This window comes from Parasteatoda tepidariorum, chromosome 11, assembly GCF_982258835.1.
Source record: "Parasteatoda tepidariorum strain Cologne lab strain chromosome 11, Ptep-v5.0, whole genome shotgun sequence".
NCBI lineage: Eukaryota > Metazoa > Arthropoda > Arachnida > Araneae > Theridiidae > Parasteatoda > Parasteatoda tepidariorum.
The window spans coordinates 101,038,239-101,060,786 of record NC_141765.1 but is presented as its reverse complement, the minus strand read 5'-3'; the positions used below and the strand labels follow the sequence as shown (position 1 = coordinate 101,060,786).

Here is a 22,548-nt window from a genome sequence, read left to right as displayed (position 1 = left end):
TTCGCTATTTTCCAAAGAAAAAATTGTTATTTTTATATACAGAACACTTGATTCGCTCTATAATATCGAAAAGTATTTTTAAAAAAAATAAATAAAATAAATTTAAAAAAAAACTTGAAATCGACCATCACAGGGTTTCGAATCCAGGTCCTCCTTGACTACACATCAACCTTGCACACGGCGCTACCAACCGTGCCTCGCTTCACATGCCAGCCTCACGAATATTTAGCTAGATACACCTACTCCCGGTCAGTCAACAAAACTTATTTTTGCCCTTTGTGGGCCTTCTATATAATTTATAAAAAATCCCATTGCTACAATAGCTTGTTGCATTAATCTCTAATTTCTGGCCGAGTTTGAAATTTATAGGTTAATATTATAGGGAGATAAGGGGTGTGATGTGTGCGTGCCTCCTGACATGACTTTTGTCCCTTTTTCAGCCATTATTCGTTCTTTAACAAAGAAAAATAATTCTTTTCATATATAGAACACTTTATTCACTTTAAAATATTTTAAAAGAAGTTAAAAAAATAACATAAAATGAAATAAATGAATAAATAAAAAATATCCAAAATTTATTCGTTTATTAGCTATTATTAGCTATTTTCCAAGGAAAAAATAGTTATTTTTATATACAGAACACTTGATTCGCGTTATAATACCGAAAAGTATTTTTAAAAAAATAATATAAAATAAATAAAAAAATTTAAAATCGAACATCACAGAGTTTCGAACCCCGGACCTCCAGGACTACACATCAACCTTGTACACTGCGCTACCAACTGCGCCACTCTTCACATGCCAGCCTCACGAATATTTAGCTAAATACACCTACTCCCGGTCATTCAACAAAACTTATTTTGGCCCTTTGTGGGCCTTCTAAATAGTCTATAAAAAATCCCATTGGTACAATAGCTTGTTGCATTAATCTCTAATTTCAGGCCGAGTTTGAAATTTATAGGTTAATATTATAGGGAGTTACGGTGTGCGATATGTGCGTGCATCCTGATATGAATTTTGTCCCTTTTTCCGCCATTATTCGTTCTTTAACAAAGAAAAATAATTCTTTTCATATATAGAACACTTTATTCACTTAAAAATATTTTAAAAGAAGTTAGAAAAATAACATGAAATGATATAAATGAATAAATAAAAAATATCCAAAATTTATTCGTTTATTAGCTATTTTTCGCTATTTTCCAAGGAAAAAATAGTTATTTTTATATACAGAACACTTGATTCGCGTTATAATACCGAAAAGTATTTTTAAAAAAATAATATAAAATAAATAAAAAATTTTGAAATCGACCATCACAGAGTTTCGAACCCCGGACATCCGGGATTACACATCAACCTTGTACACAGCGCTACCAACTGCGCCACTCTTCACAAGCAAGCCTTACGAATATTTAGCTAAATACACCTACTCCCGGTCAGTCAACAAAACTTATTTTGGCCCTTTGTGGGCCTATTAAATAGTCTATAAAAAAATCCCATTGGTACAATAGCTTGTTGCATTAAACTCTAATTTCAGGTCGAGTTTTAAATTTATAGGTTAATATTATTGGGAGTTGCGGGGTGTGATGTGTGCGTGCCTCCTGATATGAATTTTGTCTCTTTTTCAGTCATTATTCGCTCTTTAACAAAGAAAAATAATTCTTTTCACATATAGAACACTTTATTCACTTAAAAATATTGAAAAAGAAGTTAAAAAAATAACATAAAATGAAATAAATGAATAAATAAAAAATATCCAAAATTTATTCGTTTATTAGCTATTTTTCGCTATTTTCCAAGGAAAAAATAGTTATTTTTATATACAGAACACTTGATTCGCGTTATAATACCGAAAAGTATTTTTAAAAAAATAATATGAAATAAATAAAAAATTTTAAAATCGACCATCACAGAGTTTCGAACCCCGGACCTCCGGGATTACACATCAACCTTGTACACAGCGCTACCAACTGCGCCACTCTTCACAAGCAAGCCTTACGAATATTTAGCTAAATACACCTACTCCCGGTCAGTCAACAAAACTTATTTTGGCCCTTTGTGGGCCTATTAAATAGTCTATAAAAAATCCCATTGGTACAATAGCTTGTTGCATTAAACTCTAATTTCAGGTCGAGTTTTAAATTTATAGGTTAATATTATAGGGAGTTACGGGGTGTGATGTGTGCGTGCCTCCTGATATGAATTTCGTCTCTTTTTCAGCCATTATTCGCTCTTTAACAAAGAAAAATAATTCTTTTCACATATAGAACACTTTATTCACTTAAAAATATTGAAAAAGAAGTTTAAAAAAATCACATAAAATAAAATAAATGAATAAATTAAAATTATCCAAAATTTATTTGTTTATTAGCTATTATTCGTTATTTCCCAAAGAAAAAATAGTTAATTTTATATACAGAACGCTTGATTCGCGTTATAATATCGAAAAGTATTTTTAAAAAATCAACATAATATAAATAAAAAAAATTTAAATTCGACCATCACAGGGTTTCGAACCCAGGACCTCCGAGATTACACATCAACCTTGTACACAACGCTACCAACTGCGCTACTCTTCACATGTCAGCCTCACGAATATTTAGCTAAATACACCTACTCCCGGTCAGTTAACAAATCTTATTTTGGCCCTTTGAGGGCCTACTAAATAGTCTATAAAAAATTCCATTGGTAAAATAGCTAGTTGCATTAAACTCTAATTTCAGGCCGAGTTTGAAATTTATAGGTTAATATTATAGGTAGTTACGGGGTGTGATGTGTGCGTGCCTCCTGATATGACTTTTGTCCCTTTTTTAGCCATTATTCGCTCTTTAACAAAGAAAAATAATTCTTTTCACATATAGAACACTTTATTCACTTAACAATATTTAAAAAGAAGTTAAAAAAAATCACATAAAATAAAATAAATGAATCAATAAAAATTATCCAAAATTTATTCGTTTATTACCTATTTTTCGCTATTTTCCAAAGAAAAAATTGTTATTTTTATATACAGAACACTTGATTCGCTCTATAATATCGAAAAGTATTTTTAAAAAAAATAAATAAAATAAATTTAAAAAAAAACTTGAAATCGACCATCACTGGGTTTCGAATCCAGGTCCTCCTTGACTACACATCAACCTTGCACACGGCGCTACCAACCGTGCCTCGCTTCACATGCCAGCCTCATGAATATTTAGCTTAATACACCTACTCCCGGTCACTCAACAAAACTTATTTTGGCCCTTTGTGGGCCTTCTAAATAGTATATAAAAAATTCCATTGGTACAATAGCTATTTGCATTAAACTCTAGTTTCTGGCCGAGTTTGAAATTTATAGGTTAATATTATAGGGAGATAAGGGGTGTGATGTGTGCGTGCCTCCTGACATGACTTTTGTCCCTTTTTCAGCCATTATTCGTTCTTTAACAAAGAAAAATAATTCTTTTCATATATAGAACACTTTATTCACTTAAAAATATTTTAAAAGAAGTTAAAAAAATAACATAAAATAAAATATATGAATAAATAAAAATTATCCAAAATTTATTCGTTTATTAGCTATTATTAGCTATTTCCCAAAGAAAAAATAGTTATTTTTATATACAGATCACTTGATTCGCGTTATAATATCGAAAAGTATTTTTAAAAAATCAATACAATATAAATAAAAAAAATTTAAAATCGACCATCACAGGGTTTCGAACCCAGGACCTCCGGGACTACACATCAACCTTGCACACAGCGCTACCAACAGTGCCACGCTTCACATTCCAGGTTCGCGAATATTTAGCTTAATACACCTACTCCCGGTTAGTCAACAAAACTTTTTTTTGCCCTTCGTGGGCCAACTAAATAGAAATAACTATTTTTCCTTCATGAAATATCGAATAATAGCTAATAAACAGATAAATTTTGATTATTTTTTATTTATTTATTTATTTTATTTAATGTTATTTTTTTAACTTCTTTCTTAATATTTTTAAGTGAATAAAGTGTTTTATATATGAAAAGAATTATTTTTCTTTGTTAAAGAGCGAATAATGGATGAAAAAAAGACAAAAGTCGTATCAGGAGGCACGCAAACATTACGCCCCGTTACTCCCTATAATATTAACCTATAAATTTCAAACTCGGCCTGAAATTAGAGTCTAATGTAACAAACAATTGTATTGAAGGAATTTTTTATAGACTAATTAGTGGGCCCACAATGTTCCAAAATATTATTTGTCGATTATCCGTGAGGAGGTGCTTAAAGCTAAATATACGCGGAGCAGGTAAGTGAATCGTGTTGCAGTTGGTAACGCTATGGACAAGGATGATTTGTAGTCCCGGAAGTCCTGGGTTCGATACTCTGCAAGGGTCGACTTTAAATTTTTTTATTTATTTTATATTATGTTTTTTAATATACTTTTCGACAATTTAGCGTGAATGAAGTGTTCTGTATATAGAAATAACTATTTTTCCTTTATGAAATTGCGAATAATAGCTAATAAACAGATAAATTTTGATTATTTTTTATTTATTTATTTATTTTATTTAATGTAATTTTTTTAACTTCTTTCTCAATATTTTTAAGAGAATAAAGTGTTTTATATATGAAAAGAATTATTTTTCTTTGTTAAAGAGCGAATAATGGCTGAAAAAAAGACAAAAGTCGTATCAGGAGGCACGCACTCATCTCACCCCGTTACTCCCTTTAATATTAACCTATAAATTTCAAACTCGGCCTGAAATTAGAATCTAATGTAACAAACAATTGAACCGAATTTTTTTTTTGTAGACTAATTAGTGGTCCCATAATGTTCCAAAATATGTTTTGTTGACTAACATGGAATAGGTGCTTTTTGCTAAATATACGCGGAGCAGGTATGTGAAACGTGGTGCAGTTGGTAGCGCTGTGGGCAAGGATGATATGAAGTCCCGGAATTCCTTGGTTCGATACCCTGCTATGGTCGACTTTAAAATTTTTATTTATTTTATATTATGTTTTTAAATATACTTTTCGACAATTTAGCGTGAATGAAGTGTTCTGTATATAGAAATAACTATTTTTCGTTTATGAAATAGCGAATAATAACTAATAAACAGATAAATTTTGATTATTTTTTATTTATTTTAATTATGTTATTTTTTTAACTTCTTTCTCAATTTTTTTAAGTGAATAAAGTGTTTTAAATATGAAAAGAATTATTTTTTTTGTTAAAGAGCGAATAATGGCTGAAAAAAAGACAAAAGTCGTATCAGGAGGCACGCAAACATTGCACCCCGTTACTCCCTGTAATATTAACCTATAAATTTCAAACTCGGCCTGAAATTTGAGTCTAATGTAACAAACAATTGTATTGAAGGAATTGTTTATAAACTAATTAGTGGGCCCACAATGTTCCAAAATATTATTTGTTGATTAACCGTGAGGAGGTGCTTAAAGCTAAATATACGCGGAGCAGGTATGTGAATCGTGGTGCAGTTGATAGCGCAGTGGGCAAGGATGATTTGTAGTCCCGGAAGTCCTGGGTTCGATACCCTGCAAGGGTCGACTTTAAATTTTTTTTATTTATTTTATATTATGTTTTTTAATATACTTTTCGACAATTTAGCGTGAATAAAGTGTTCTGTATATCGAAATAACTATTTTTCCTTCATGAAATATCGAATAATAGCGAATAAACAGATAAATTTTGATTATTTTTTATTTATTTATTTATTTTATTTAATGTTATTTTTTAAACTTCTTTTTCAATATTTGTAAGTGAATAAAGTATTCTATGTATGAAGAGAATTATTTTTCTCTGTTAAAGAGCGAATAATTGCTGAAAAAGGGCCAAAAGTAGTATCATGAGGAACACACATCACACTCCGTTACTCCCTATAATATTAACCTATAATTTTCAAACTCTTCCCGAAATTAGAGTTTAATGTAACAAACAATTGGGTATAATATAGCCTACATCACAGGTTGTGTTGTTCCTACTAAATTTAACCCATGAGCGGCATTTTCTGCGAGCCTAACTTCAAGCCACAAATAAACAAACGAAGTGTTCGATCGTTTAAATAGCTGCTCTCCAGATTTTGTTGCATTATAAAGAAAAGTTATTGAAACTAAATACAACTAAATAAACAACAACAACTAAAACAAATAACAACAACTACTAATAACAATAACTAAATAAACAACAACTAAATTCCATTCGTTTAGCATTGCGTCATATGTTGTTCCTACTAAATCGAAGTAGTTGTGTTTTTTTTCATATTATACCCAATTTTGATCCTCTGCAGACGAGATGGTACCCAGTGGCCCCCATCTCCCCACAAAAAAATTGCTAACTTCCCAGTTCCATGTTAGCTTCTTCGAAATAGTGCTACTTTGCTTACTCTTATTATGACAATGCTTCTTTTATTTATGTACTTAAAAAAAAAAATTCTCTCGTCTAAATTGCTCCCCAAACTATTTGTTTTCTTTAATAAAAAATAATCAAAATTTATCTGCTTATTAGCTATTATTCGCTATTTCAGAAAGGAAAAATAGTTATTTCTATATACAGAACACTTGATTCACGTTAAATTGTCGAAAAGTATATTAAAAAATATAATATAAAATAAATAAAAAAAAACTAAAGACGACCCTGTGCAGATATTTGGTCAATTTAGGAATTGGTAACTGGGCGGAGTGAGCTTGACGCTAGCTTTTATCCATCAATCTTCTTATAACCCTATATTGATTGTGTGACCAAACTTTTTCGCCAAAGCAATTGGCGTTGTTTAAACAAAAGCTATTGTTAGAGGAAGCCATTTTCTGTATTTGGCTGCGCGGGATTTCATATTTTATCATCGTGAAAGTTTTAATTACAGGTAATTCTTATTAATTAAAGATTTATAATATTAGTGTACGTTTCATAGCAGTATATAAAAAAATTGCATGAAATTTTTAAAAAGATTAATGAATTTTATTAAATATCTGTGAATACCACGCGTTAGATTTTAAAGTAAATAGTTTGTAAAATGTATGTATTTTAAGAAAATCGTTATAAAAATTCATTTATCAAAGTTTTTCTCTGCTTCCTTAGAAATCCTTTGTTTGATCTGCCGAAATTGTGTGAAGCAGTTTAGTAATGAAATTTCATTTAGTTGAATTACTTGATTTATGTTTATTATACAGAGGTATCTTTTTTTTCTATGAAATATATTGCTAATTAAAATTTATTATATATAGAAAGATTAATATTGAATTTTCTTAAAAATAGTGAAGAGGGTTTTGATCATGTCTAAAATAATTTGTTTCAATTTTATTGTAAACTAATCTAAAAAAAAATTCTGAGAGAAATGGAACAAATTTAGATAATATTTATCATTTTCATTCACAGTTACTGCATTCATTATTATTCTTTTAGGTTGTCTTAACTATTGAATAAATTATGAGCATGCATACTTTCAAAAAAAATTTTTATTCTATAGGTGTATCACAATTATGTGCAAAACAATTTGTACTCAATAATTTGTTTTATTTAAAATACATAATACAAATACTATAATAAATTAGAACATAATTCAGATTAGCAAGTTATCTTAAATTTAAGTTATCTTTATTGGATAATAATATGAAATTGAATTTTTTCAATTATTTAACTTCTCAAACTATATCTATAATTGTATTTTTTTCATTACCCTAAGATTTTTGACAGTTTACGTGGACAATGTAAAGCAAACTTTTCATATTTCTTCTTTCTCTTCATAAAATACTTTTTTACTAGGTGATTCCTTGGAGAAGTATTTGGCTAATTACTTAAATGCTGAATGAAAATGGGATATCGATGTTTGCACACCCTGGAATCGGTGTGGACAAATTAAGTGTGCAGTTGTGAAGGGACGATTGTGTTTTTGTCTTAATTCATGTTGGTAAGTTGAAATGTAATTTATTTACATATTTAATGATTATGTATCTAAACCATTTGTTGGCATTGTTAGTATCTTGTGTAACTATTCTAATTCAGATACTTATTTATTTTTTTATTAATATTACTTATGGTTGTACTATATAATAATAATTTATTTTGCTTTTCTTAAAAATAAAGGAACTAATGATGTGCAATTGGGTACAATGCCCAACTTTAAAAAACTGGCTTGTGTGGTTAATAAAATTTGTGGGGTTATTGGGGAGATTTTGTTTGGTTATCTGTGGAAGAATAATCCTGGGTAGCCAGCCGCCAGGAACTAATAAAAAGAGAAGGGAACTCAGAAGGTATAACTCGTAACCACCCTCGGACAACTATCTACATGTGTTTTTTTTTTTTTTTTTGTTATTAAATTTGCAAGTTTACAATCTGTTTAGCACCTTGGCGATTGTAGTTGGCACGGCAGATCACAATACAGAAATATTTCTGAGTTGTTTTTCTCGAACGAAGAGTTTAGAAATTTCTCTTACTGAAAGATCAGCGTATGCATCAACATTTTGTTAATCTTGAAAATGTCACTATAAAGCGATTCAATGAAGTAATTAAAACTTGGTGAATTTTACTTGGGCTAATGTTCTGTGAATCAGCTTTATCTGTGGATGAATGTATTGGTTAAGATCACATACATTTAAACTGCCAGGGCCATATTCAACTGGCAAACATCTTTGAAGAATGCATAGCAAAGTTGCTAAAAAAAGAAGAGTATTTATACACAACTTTATATACTAATTATATGAAAATATTGTAATCTTGTCTTGACATTTAGCCAGATAACCAGAACTCATCCCATACAAATAAGAAAGAGTAGTCACAGTCAGATATCTGTTTAGAAGAGATTTGGGTCCGTTAACGAACTATTCACAAAATATCTTTTCATAAAAACGGACATTTCACAAAATAATTTATCCTTTACTCAGACCCTTCACAAATTCGTTTATCTTCATTATTGTTTTGTTAATCGAATAAGCCCTTCCCGGGGAGGGGGAGGGAACGACAGATGTAATCTAAATAAATTTTGTCTTCAGCAGACACTTCTTCCTTTATTCGTCCGAAATGAATATTCTGCGTTCAGCAGTATAGGCAAAATACCTTGTAATTATAATTTTACAGTGTTGGACATAATCTTGTAAGTCTTTACAATTTAAAAACTCCTTGAAAAAGTTTTTTTTTTTTTTTTTTTTGCAATAACAGACCCTATTTGCACAAATTCACAAAAGCAGGACCCTGGTTGAAAGAATGTGACTTAACGTTTATTTTATATTCACAAATTACAAGTAATTTTTTTCCAATTTTACAAATACGGACCTTTTACAGAATGTCTGGACAGATCCCTGACAGTACTTGAACAGATTTAGTACTATGATGCTGTAAAGAAAAATATTCAGTAGAGAGTGTTTTTTTCTAATATTCTTATCTGTGCTACTTTACACAATGCAGAAAATTTTTTAGATGCAATAGAATATTTTATGACTAGTTCTCTCTCTCAATGATTCTGGTTCTACCCTTAAAGGACAGAGGGAAGATTGTTTAGAGAACCTGATTATTGTACCTGAATTATAAATACTCTTCCACTTTAAATGCCTTTGGTAAAATATACTAAATGAATAATGCTAATAACGCTAATGAATAATGCCAATTGCTATTTCTAAATAGCAATGGGTATATGTTCAACACTAAAAGAGATTATAAAAAATTTTAGATTGCACGGAGATTGATCTAATTCTATTCTTTGTTAGCTTAAATGAGATCTAGACTTAACAGAAGCTAATATGAGTGTCTCAGTATCTTTCTCTTTTATTACTATAATGTTTTGATTATTCGGAGAATTGTATATTTTTAACAGTGGCATTATACCTTGATCGTTGTGAGTTTTTTTTCCCCAACTGTATTGTTATAGTATGGATTGTTTACTGTTAGTACAGCACTGTTTATAAATTATTACAGTATTAATAAAATAATTAAAGTCAGAATGAATTAAATGATCTTTTAATGTTTATCAGTATTTGTCTTTAATCACACCGTGGTTAAGGAAAAGACAGTGCCCTACCAGTTAGTATATTCCTCTTTTATTAATAATATATATTCTTTTACTTTGATTATTTCAAAAATATTTATTACTTTTGTTTTTATCAGTGGCATTTATTGCATTCTAAATAAAAACTAATTTAATGTTTGATCTAGATACTAATAAGTTTAGAAAATTATTTTATGATTTTATTTTTTATTCTTGTAAAAGGTTTAGAAAATAATATTCATTAAGGAACTGGTGATGTCGACAGAATTTAGATGATTAGATACTAAAAAACTGGGAACAGTGCAATCAAACCTGAACAATGGACAAACACATCAACATGTACTGGCTCATCATTAAAAGTCAGCGTGGGGATAACACAACATGCACATTCCATGATCCATCATGGACTCGTGCCTTTAAGAAGCCTACGTGGCTGTCTCTAGGGTAAACGGTGACTCAACAGTGCACACACCAACTGAACAATTGGCTGTGGGGTCATTTATGTTGTGTAAAGAAAATATAATAAAATCTGTGCTGTGACTAACTATTAAATGCTGTGATGTAATGTCCTGTGATTGTCTTGTTCTTAAAGCCATTAGTCTTTATATGTAAACCCTGATTGATGCTGCAATAGAAATATTAAATAATATTAATCAGACACTTTCCCTCTCTTTCAGATGTAAGTAACCTGACTAAATTGGGGATCTGCAAAAAGAAAAAATCGAGCAACAAAGCTAATGTTGCAATAATTTACACTCCTTTTTTATGTCTTGATTTTAAAGTGACAGATGTGTCAAATCCCCGAGTATGAGTTTGAGTGATGCTTCCTCCCAAAAGAGTTGTGAGACCACTCTGAAAGTGTCGCAAGTATGCCATATGCGTGGAAAAAGATGGATATGCCAGATTTAATAATAATAAAAAAAATTCTGTTAATCTGTGCTTAAAACTTATACTTCTGTGCTATAAGTTCTTTCACTCTGTAATTCAAATTGATTCAAACTAATGTATGCAATCCTTTATTAGATTCACAATTTGAAGAGTTGTGCTTTTATCTATATACTTAACCATTGGTTGAAATCTTAACAAGGTATCTTGATTACAATATTAATTTGAAGCAACTTGTTCTCTTCTAGCTTTTGCCTGGATTCTGCTGATGATTCATGTTTGTCCCGGGGAATGGTCTCACAGCATTGTCTGCTTAAAGCTTTTCTGTGAGATATATTTACCAGGACTTGATTTTCTACAATGGTTTATGCAGAGTCTCATTTAGTTTGAAGAATATCTCTGTACCGTAACAAGATAACATTTCAGTCATTGATTTTGCTATATGTATTAAATATAATTGTATATTTTTTTTAATTCATAAAAATAATTAAGCTCTTTATTTTCCGGCACGGTTGTCAGTTATTAATATAACTGAAGTCTTTGATTGGATTCTGATCCACTGTAGAATTTTAAAGTAACATGATTTCTATTTTTTTATCTAGAAAAATGCTTTTATTTTACAGATGACTAAGCAGACAATAGCATAGCTGCCAACTGTTCAGAATTTTTCGGATTTGTTCCTAATTTTTAAATCCAATCTGATATTTTTATAAAAATTCTGAATTTTCATAAAATTTTTGATTTTAAACCAATCCTTTTTTCTGATCGCCACAAGCATGCATCCTGTGATTATTGTGCTAAAGTAATTTTTAGTAGCTTTTCATTGGAAAATATTATTCCAATAGCTGTCTGTTGCTGATTATTTCACTAAATTATTATTTTTGGAAATTTTTTTTTTTGTAGTATTTAAACACTTGCATCAGAAATATTTGTTTATGATGTAGATTATTATTTACCAGTGTTTTATAATTTGGAGATAAATAATTATATATTAATAGGTAATGTTTGTTTTTAATATATTATACCGGTATTCTTAATTATAAAACATTAATATTATAAGTTTCCCACAAAAGATAGTGTTTATAGTTTTGTTTTACTAATTTACATATTTAAATGTATGTCTATTAATGTTATGATTTAATAATTAAATTTTTATCTTACTCTCGTAATTAGTGCGTATAATTTTGTCGCATATAGTGTTCCTCATTTTTGATTCATAAGGTTGGCAGCTATGCAATAGTTATAAAGAAAGACTTAGCTGCTCTTTTTCTCAGGATGATGCCACTGATAGTGGTCATAGACCTTATATGATTGCATCTGCAAGCACCTTCATAGAGTCAAACTAGCTACCATACTCTGTCTATTGTGTAAGAACAAAAACAAATATATGTGCTTCAAATTCTCAGATTGAAATTTCAAATTGAATAATTTTTTTTTCTTCCTTTTTTATACTTTTTACATATGCTGTACTCTTACCACTAAAAATAAATATATTCAAAAGAAAATTTATCTCATTTATTTATTCTTTCTTGAAGATACTAACAAGAGAAAGATACTATTTTATCAAGAGAAAGATACTATTTTATCAAGAGAAAGATACTATTTTATAGTACATATGTATCCAAGGTGCTACTACTATAACACTGCAACTATTTCAGTTTAAATGAATCTCAAGTTAGAATTTAATGCTACTATATTCAATTAAAATTTTGAAAATACGTCCAATAGTACGTTTAGAAGTTATTTGACTAAAATATTGATAAGTATTGTACAAGGGCTAGCTCTTGACCTGAGAAAAAAACAAGAGTTTCGGGAAACGAAAAGCGTTAGTTAACTTATTTTTAACGAACTGTAATTCAACTTTTTTTTATTTTCAACTAGCTAAATATCCACTCTTCGAACAGGATTAATAAAATCAAAAAAAACAATAACTCGGTACTGAACAACCCAATGAAATCGTGGACAAAACTGAACGGTATATACTGACAAAATTAATAAGCAAAAACATAACAAAACCTGTTTTTTGTTGTTCAGCCCATTAAAATTGAGATTAACTGTATTCAACATTACTAGGCATAATATCGAAATTAACCATTAACTTGGAATTTTTGTAAATAAGTAATTTTTTTAATTTATATAATAGGAATTACCCATATTAATTAAGCATCATTGGCGACAATAATAGTATGGCTCTTGTTTACGATTAATCTATACGAATAAGTACCTGAACTCCATAAATGTTGCTTTTTGTAACATAATGGCTTACTTTTTAGTATTTCAATATGCATCTATTACATTACTTAAATGAACTGAGCGTCAGCATTAACACTTTGACTCAGAATTTTCATTAAATATATTTTTTTTCATTATTTCTTTGTATTTATTCATGTCAGGATAGGTGAGAAATAAATTTAGAAGTTTAATAATATTTGGTGAGATGAAATATAACGTGAAACACCGTGTCTTTTCCTGCATAAAAAGTCAAATATTTCAAACGCGGTTCACTTCCAAACAATTTAACTAATATGCAGTAATTTAAATCTTAGCGAAACAGTTATTTATAATTGAAACTTCTTTAATTTACAAAATCATTAATACATTTTTGAATATGAATCAAAAAAAGATTTTTCCAAACTAATTATTTTGAATTTTATATTTCAGTAAAATATATAATTCCGTAATCTAACAAATATTTTTTATCAGCTGTTTGACTTTTTATTTTTAAAGAGAGAATACCAAAAAAATATATATATTCTTACTAGGAATTAAAAGGCCAGAGAAAAAGAAAAGAGGGACAGCTGTTAATAAAACTGAAGTAATTTTCTACGTTTTTCCTAAGCAAATTAGTACCACTTTCCCATTAATTTTGCCTTTCATTGCAAAAGAATTTTTTTTTAATTTTAATTACCGCTGTTTTTAAATTATTTACTTATACCGAAACACATTTTGACAGACGTGACAAATTAAATACGTGATTTCAGATAACTTCAGAGATAATTTGGTGACATAGTGCCACCACGTAAATTTTTTTTTTCATTGTTGTTGTTTACGTCGCACTAAAGCTGCTCAATGGGCTATTGGTAACGGTCTGGTAAACATTCCTGACAATCATCTGAAGACATGCCATCACAATTTTGAACTCTGCCGAGGTGAGGCTCCCTTCTCTTCGATAGACCGACGACATGCGCGTGAAGTCAAGTACTTACGTATAACATTTTAACGAGAACCAATACCTCACACCCTCGGTCCCTTCACAGATTGATCCAAGTAGTTTTTCACCCGCACGCTGACAGCAGCCAGTTATGCTCGACTTCGGTGATCTGCTGAGAACGTGTCAACAATCAGTCAATTGCGGAACTGTTGTTGATTGAAATTATGACGTAGCGAGAAAAAAAAACTAAATAAAGTACAAGCAATAACTCTTTTTTATTGTTATTAAATAGAGCTATAAAGTATCAATGATGTTATCTTTAAGATTTTTGAGGAAACAACGGCTAACGTTTAACCAGTCAACCCCGCTTAAAGGAATATCATCAGTTCCAGCCAAATCTATGCAATTGAGCGGGTTATTCGATTAAAAGGATAGTGCAATATTCTATCCTAAATTTCTGCGAAATTTTATTTTTAATGGTATTTAATGCAAATTATAGTGTTTTGATTAAATAAACTTAGTTTTATGATCAATAAACAATTTTGATTAATAGTATCTGTGTTAGTATCATAAAATATAAATGTCATTTAAAGTTATATAAAAATAAATCAATATTAGTGAATAGTATAATATATAGGTACTAAAATATTATTTGATCCCTTCCGAAAAAATCTATAATTGAAGACTATTTTTATACCCGTTTAATTCGTCAATTTATCAAAATTAGATTTTCCCTTTCAGTTTCTATTAAGACTTTCATGAATAATTGCGTATTCCTCTCAAACGTATAGTCAGATTATTTATTTTAAATTTTTTTTTCTAACCTCGTCTTGAGAATTTCCAAATTAATGAGCTGTTTTAGTTTGGAATTTTTTTTAATATATCGTTTCCCAGATTCATTGCCCCCCCCCCTCTATTAATTCAAATCCATCCTTTTCTCGCTGAACTTGCAATCATTCTCAGAGTTATTCTCTGGATTAAGCAATAATTATTCTTACTTAAGAGAAAGACACACTGTATACTGATTTGTTACGTTTTTGAAATTTTTTCTTATGAAAGCTAATAGCGCACCAGGAGGGGACCACAAATCTTGACTACAAAACAAATCACTCTGTACCTTTTTAAAATTCTAAATGATGTGTAAGTAAGTACAATTTGTCTAAAGTAAGAACTCCCCTATTCGTCTGGACCTGTGGGGGTGACTATGGTAACAAGGTATAACTATTTCAAATAGGGGTGTGGGTCACTATTTAGAATATATTTTGTCTCGGGTGGGGGAGAGAAAGGGAATCATTTTTCTTCATATTGCCCTAAAGCAGTGTTTCCCAAAGTGTGGTACGCGTACCCCCAGGGGTACGGGAACAGTTTAGCGAGGGTACGCGTCCTTATGCGAAATATCTTGCAATAAACGAAAATTTCAAACAAACTTATTTAAAAACAAAGCTAGCCATGAAAATTTACGATTACGTATTTTTCTATTTGCTATTTTTTGCGGAGTTTGCAGTTAATAATTAGTGGTGTCAACAGCCAGTAGTGATTTTTAACTTTTGTGCAATTTTTTTATAGTAAAAAATACACTCATTTTTTTATTAGTGGTACACAGCATTACGAAAAATTTAGAAAGGGTACACAAAAGTCATAAGTTTGGGAAACACTGCCCTAAAGTAAAGAGAAGCTACCCTCCCTGAAATTCGCTATTCTTGTTTCCTTAGCAGCAGACGGCCTCAGATTTAGTGGCGGGGGGGAGTTCTTACCGTAAACAAACTATAATTCAAAGAGGGGTAAAACACTCGTCGCTCACTTCAATGTATAACTAGCAGCAAGATTAGATTTTTTTTTTTTCAATTTTACCCCAAACACCTGTTTAGACCAACTAATGAACAGGACCCTCTTGAAGTGACCACCTATTGTATCCTTATCTTAACTGAAAAACGAAAATTTCATTTTAGTTAGTGAAGCATTTCTCCAAAATAAACAAATTTTTTTCATTTCAGTACCTTCTTCATGCAATTAGGCGGGGACAAAAAACAAAGAATGTCAGTTTAAACGGGGAAGTTTAACATTAGTTGCATACAAAATGATTTGGTTCCATTCGTGTAAGCTTGTTATTCGATTATCCGACATGTAATTAAGTGGACATGACGCAAGAAAGTTCCAATCCGTTTTTCGCTCGAACGGTTTGTAATATAATGTTTTAATGTGAACAGTAACCTTCGTGCGACGAACTATTAGTATGCCAAATTTCATTGCTCTCTGTCGGATGGTTTAGTCCAGGGGTGGCAAACCTTTATGTCTCAACGTGCAATTTTTTCTAAAAAAATGTTTAATGAACTAGTTAATGTATAGTTAGTTTGTCTAAAGTAAAAACTCGCCTAGCCATTTGTCAAGACCCTTGGCGGTGACTATGATAACGAGGTCTAACTATTTCAAGGGATGTGGGGTCATTGCTTAGGACAGATTTTGGCTAAGATTCAGCGAGAGTAAGAGGACTTTTTTTCCAGTCTATTGTGTTAGCCCTAGAGTGAAGAGAAGCTACCTTCCCTCCCCCCCAATGCCCTCCTGTGTTAACATTGTTCGTCAATTCGGACATTAACAGGGCAGATTTGTTGGCCTCTCTTACAAGGGCACCATATTAGGTGAGCCTACGTTGCTCCCACAGTAAGGACAGATAGTACAGAGAAGAAAAGAACATCCATGCCTTGCCCGGGATTCGATCCCAGAACCTTTCTGGTGCAAATGCAGTTCCCTAACCCCTCCACAGGCCGGTCGGCTAGCTACCTTCCCTGGAATACGCTATTCTTGTATCCATAGCAGCAGACGGCCTCAGACCATGTGGCGGGGGGAGTTCTTAGCTTAGACAAACTATAAATACTCTGTTAAATTCTGCATCCATTTATAATTACATTCATGTTTTTAAAATATAGGAAAAAACAAGTGAGTGCGAGCGAAAAGGACACATAGCCTCTAACAAAATTGGATATAAATAGGAGAACAGATTTTAAATTATCTTAAGTTAAAGCTAGACGCCCGGTGGCTGAGTGGTAGTGCTTTGCGCTCCCGTGCCACCGGTCCTGGGTTCGATCCTCAGGCCGGGCAAGGTTGACTCAGCCTTTCATCCCTTAAGTGGGTAGACAAATGAGTACCAAGCATGCTTGGGAACTAAACACTTGGGGTTCCGCGTTCGGCTGACCACCTAACTGGAACATCTGCTCCTGTCCCCCAGAGCCCAATGTCAAGAAAACTGAGATGGGCCCAGTAGGCCTTGGCCCCCTAGGGGCTGTCGCGCCACTGAGTTTAGTTTAAGTTAAAGCTACATTTTTTTCCTTCGGCGTAATTTAGTTAAGCTAAGATTATAAGAAGTAAAATTATGACCGCGGCAGTACCTATAGAGTGGGGGGAGTCTCTCCCCCCTCCCTATATATATATGTGTGTGTGTAACATAAAGCGCTTCAACTAATCTTTTTATGTTATTCCTTTGTCGAAGTCTTTTTCTTAATTTACTATTCTAAACTAAACGCTCTTGCACTTTAATATTCACATCCTGTCTTGTAATCTACTTTTGGTTACTCGAGTAACAGTTTTGATTTTTCCCCTTATTTGAACTGTGAGAAAGACTTTTTCACTCGCCTTATTTAAAATATAGATTTTGTTTTATAACCATCGTTGAACAGCCGACCCAATTTTAGGTTTACGACTCCTAATGTTCAACTCTGTAACCTTGTAATTTTGAACAAATTCAGAAGACAAGGAAATTTTTGTTTCAGTACCCTCAGAGGTTTTGATTTGTTATAGGAACATGGAGGACTTTGCAACTCGATAGATTTAACTTGCATCAGTCACCATTTACTACACGGGCAGTCTTCGGCCGGCTGTGGATGAACCCACGAACTCTTGGGCATGGGTTCAGTGCCCTACTATCCAGGCCTATAATAGATAGATTTTATTTTATTTTATATCCGTCGTAGAACAGCTGATCCAATTTTTGGGTTTACGACCACTAATGTTCAACTCCGTAGTTTTGTTATTTTATAATTAAAAACTGGAAAGTTCCGCCCCTTGTTTACGTTGCTGATCAACCCTCATGGTTGCTTCTCATTAATCATTGCGGATTAAGAGAAAAAAATCGTTTATTTCCTTAAATTGCGATCGAATTGCTATTTACATTTTGAAGATGACTAAATTTAGACAAAACAATAAAATTGGTACCAATCAATAAAATTGGAACATCCTGTAGAGTTAATACTCAGTGAAGATGGAACCAAGGGAAAGAGTATTCGCCTCCGAATGAGGTGAACCAGATTCGAATCCCAATAATGGCTGGTCGATACGAATTCCGCACCCGGCTTGCACCTACTACAGTACTGATGCAAAATATCCTCCACGGTAGACGGATTATAGGATTTCGTGGTTTTTTTCTTCGTGTAACGCAAACGCGGGTTAGTTTCAATAAAAAAAAATTTCCCAACACTTGATCCAAGAGTTCCCTTGTCTTCTGGATTGGGTACAAAATTACAAGGCGACGTTGTTGAACATTGGTAACAGTAAACCCAAAATTGGGTCGGCTGTTGAACGATTATGAAATAAAATAAAAACCACGCGCTCCAATCACAATATTTTTCAGTAATATCCCGATTTTTTTTCAGAGAGTCAGATTTAAAGCTCTTAAATATCATTACTTAAACTGCATAACATATTTGAGTTTGGATGGAGTTGGATGACTGCATTCAAATCATCCTATTACAATCATTGTTGTCGAAACTGGTTGTCGTAATAATTTCATTTAAAAACAATAAAAGGTTTCAACTTAAACAGGACATTTCATAAAGTTCAACCTTAATGTATATTTTTAAAATCCTTGATGAAATTTAAGTAAAAAAACGAGTACACACATTAAGGGTCATAAATTAATATTTAGGCAAGGAAAAAAAATCAAAATTTAATGAATCACGACTGATGAAGGTGGGATTGACTAAAAACTTGTGATTACTAGAGAAAACAAAACTTAGAAAGGCGATTAAAACTAACACGTTCGTGTGTCATCGGCCATTCAAACTGGTTTTCTATTTTTCATACCGCCTATTTACCAATTAATTTAACTGATACGATGAAGTTGTCATTTTTTCTCCTCTATGAAATATCAATTTGCAGATTTCACAACGTGTTAGATGTAATTACAGGACCCCCTGTATGATATACAGTATTTTACGTGATTATTAATTAGGTAATTTTCACAATCAAATTTAAATTTTAATAAGATAAATAGCTTTTCTAATACCTAAAATTTAAAAATATCATTTTTTAACTTCTTGTAATTACTACGTCTCTTCAAAATTATGTTGAAAAATTATGATGTTAAGAATGATATAAAATGTTTCATACCTTTTAAAATACACTTCTTTTTATAATCATTAATGAATAAAATACAAATAATATTTAATTCTTAAAGGAACTTCAACATTAGTTTTGGACAAATAAATTTTACTGTAATGTGAAAATATTTTTAAATTCTTGAATTTAACTTCATAGATACGACGGAAATGCGAATTGCCATAGCATTTGTGCTCATATTTTCGACCGCTCTTTAGAATGAGCTATTGTAAAAAGTTGCATAGATTTTACGAAAAAAAGAACAACTTAGTGTTCAAACGATATTGAGGAGCATTTAGAATGTCGAAGGCACTCTGGAAAAAAAAAAGTAAATAAATAAAATTCTGCTGCTTTTATCCTTGTGTTTCATACTAGGTTTATCAGGCATGTTGCAAATATTGATGAGCTTTCTTTAATATCATTGATGTTTGGAACAGTGTAGTCGATTCTGGTAATGCTGTCATTAAACTATAACTGAAATTTCATCTAGAAAGAGTCAGTCCAGTTTGAGCTTTATCCTAAGCACACTTCTCTTCAAATACAATTAATCCATATATAAAACGTAGCAAATCAAAATTGAAACATTATTTATTGATTACCAGTTAACCTCACTATTTTCCTTAGTAATAAGCAATGAAAACTCACCACTCATGCTCTAAGGAAAATCTTTTTCAATGGTGCATTAGAGTTCAAACAGCGATTTTACAAATAAACAATTAAAAATAAATAATAAAAAGTACTGTTAAATTAATGGGGTATGCCTTTTTATTCTATGCATGAATCATGGGGATAAGTATAGGCTAACTGTTTGCGGGTTGCAGCCCAAGGACAGTCAAAGGGTCATCTAAGAAATGACAAAAATAAATAAAATAAAAAAAGCTATATTCAATAATTTTTTTGAAAAAAATGTCAAAATTCCAAAACTGCTAAACAGTATGAGAAAGAGCCTTAGTGCAGATTATACATAAAAGGCCAATTCTATACATGCAAATAAAATAAAAATTATATATATATATATATTTTTCATGAGTAAAAAATTAACTAAATATTTAACAAATCTCATTTTCTGTATTAAATTTATGAAAATTTATTTTAGCCATGATAAAAAAATGAAAAAAAAAATTATATATGTGTAACATGTTATGAAAAAATGAAACTTTACTTTACTTGTAGCTTTTTTTTAAGACTATGTACAAAAGCAGCTTCATTTTTATATTAGGTTTTATTTCATACCAAACTTTGAGTACATTAACATTGATACAAATGGTAAATAAATTAAGAATTAAATATACTTTTTATGACCATTTAAACTGTAGTTGATTTAGACTAAGAAGAAATAATACACTTCTCCATTTGATTACAAAACAAGAAATTATTATTTTAGGCTATAAAGTAGCAGTAACCATGTAAGCATAAACAAATACTGTTAATTCAAATAATAAAAAACAATTTAAATCTATTTACTTAAGCTGATTTGAAATGAGATCCACAATCCCTTAAGATGTTCTTTGGTCTCTTTATGTTTCTAAACAAAGCATAAAAAATAAATGCCCTTTTAACATAAAACGATAGTTGTACTGTAAAAAAAATTTCTTCCTTCATGTTCCAGCATTCATACATAACTTTTTCAGAAAAAAAAATCTATATATATATATATATATATATATATGCTAGCAACATTTAGACCAATTTAAATTAGATATTCATTCAACACAAAACAATCCTATAAAAAAAAACTTTGATGAAATAAAAATTAGAGTAAATTATTTACACTTTTTAATATTGTGTTCAATAAACAAATTTTGTGTATTATAAAATCATATTATGATTGTGAGAAATAGAGACACTTTTTTGAAAAGCCACACAATCTCCGGTACACAAAAAAATATATGAAAACAGACACGAAAGCCACACATCAATTAAAACGAAAATGTATTAAAATTCATCTGAAAGTAAGATCCAGTCAGTGGCGTTACATCCTTTAGAACTGCTCTTAGAAGATATTAGAGGGTATGTTGTAATTTTGCAGTACAGCCAATGGTGGATACGATGTATTTTAGATGTAAATATAAACTACGAAGAAGTTAAGATACGTTTTCTACAGCCCCATGGACCCTCACTGTCATACTCGTACCCACAGAAGCCTTTGATATTGAAAGTAAATAAATCACAGATCATTTAGAAGGTTGAAGTACTAACAACAACAGGTTAAGATTTTTTCATACCGTCTAATGAGATAAAAATAATTAACAAAAAAATAGCACTACATCATTCCTAACTATTTCATAAAATTTTATAATGCTTATATGTTTAAAAAATTACTAATTCTGTTCATAACATATTGTAACAGAGTTAATAATCATAATTTAAAAAAATATTTTCTATGAAATAAATGTTATTCATATCTTGTAACTATTTCACATATTTTTTGCATATCAAAAGGTAAACCATTTTTTAATAAGAAAAATATAATACACTTGCTAAAAATAAAAATGTTATTTTCGATACATTTTAGGAGACAAAAGTATGGGATAAATACTACTTTTGGTATGAATGATCATTGATTTATATATTGGTTTAAGAATTTTAGGCTTTTTACTCAGTTTTCCATGTATATTGTATGAAATGTCTTAAAGGGGAAAAAAGTTGTACAGCATACCACTTTCAATTAATAAAAATTTTGGTTTGCAATAATTAATGTTTTTTTTTTTTTTTTTAAATTTCAATTTCTATGCTACAAATTTGAAAGGTGTAGAAGAATGTTGTAGTTAAAAAAAAATATTTCTTTCATAATTCTTTGAGACCACATATCACAGGTCAAATCAGGTTGCTTTGAAAGTTGACCTAGCCTCAGAAAGTCATATAAGGTATCAAATGAAAGGTTTATTGCAATGGTGTTTCAAATCTTTTTTTAAACACCATTTACTTTCTTCTAAAGTAAAAAAAAAGTAACTTATAAAATAAAAGTTCTTAAAGTAACTTTTTTTAAGTAAAAAAAAAAATACAGTTATTTGCAAGTATGCAAGTTAGTGGTTTTTTCAGTGAAAATTTTATTTTTTCAAGTGTTTATAACTTGGACAAATTTCAAATTAAAAACTGTTCGAATTGTTTACTTTATCATGTGTGCATGTTCCACCAAATTTCATTAAAATAGTAGGGGGGTCAGTTCAAAAGGGATTGAT

The 22,548-nt window shown here is 30.6% G+C and overlaps 1 long non-coding RNA gene across 1 annotated transcript; it reads left to right on the top strand.

The window, feature by feature from the left end:
- The first annotated feature begins 6,641 nt into the window (after positions 1-6,641).
- LOC147802041 (uncharacterized) lies at positions 6,642-12,353 on the top strand. Its single transcript, XR_015430271.1, has 3 exons — positions 6,642-6,849; positions 7,749-7,893; positions 10,641-12,353. It is a non-coding gene; the product is annotated as an uncharacterized LOC147802041 (long non-coding RNA).
- Positions 12,354-22,548: the final 10,195 nt, after the last annotated feature.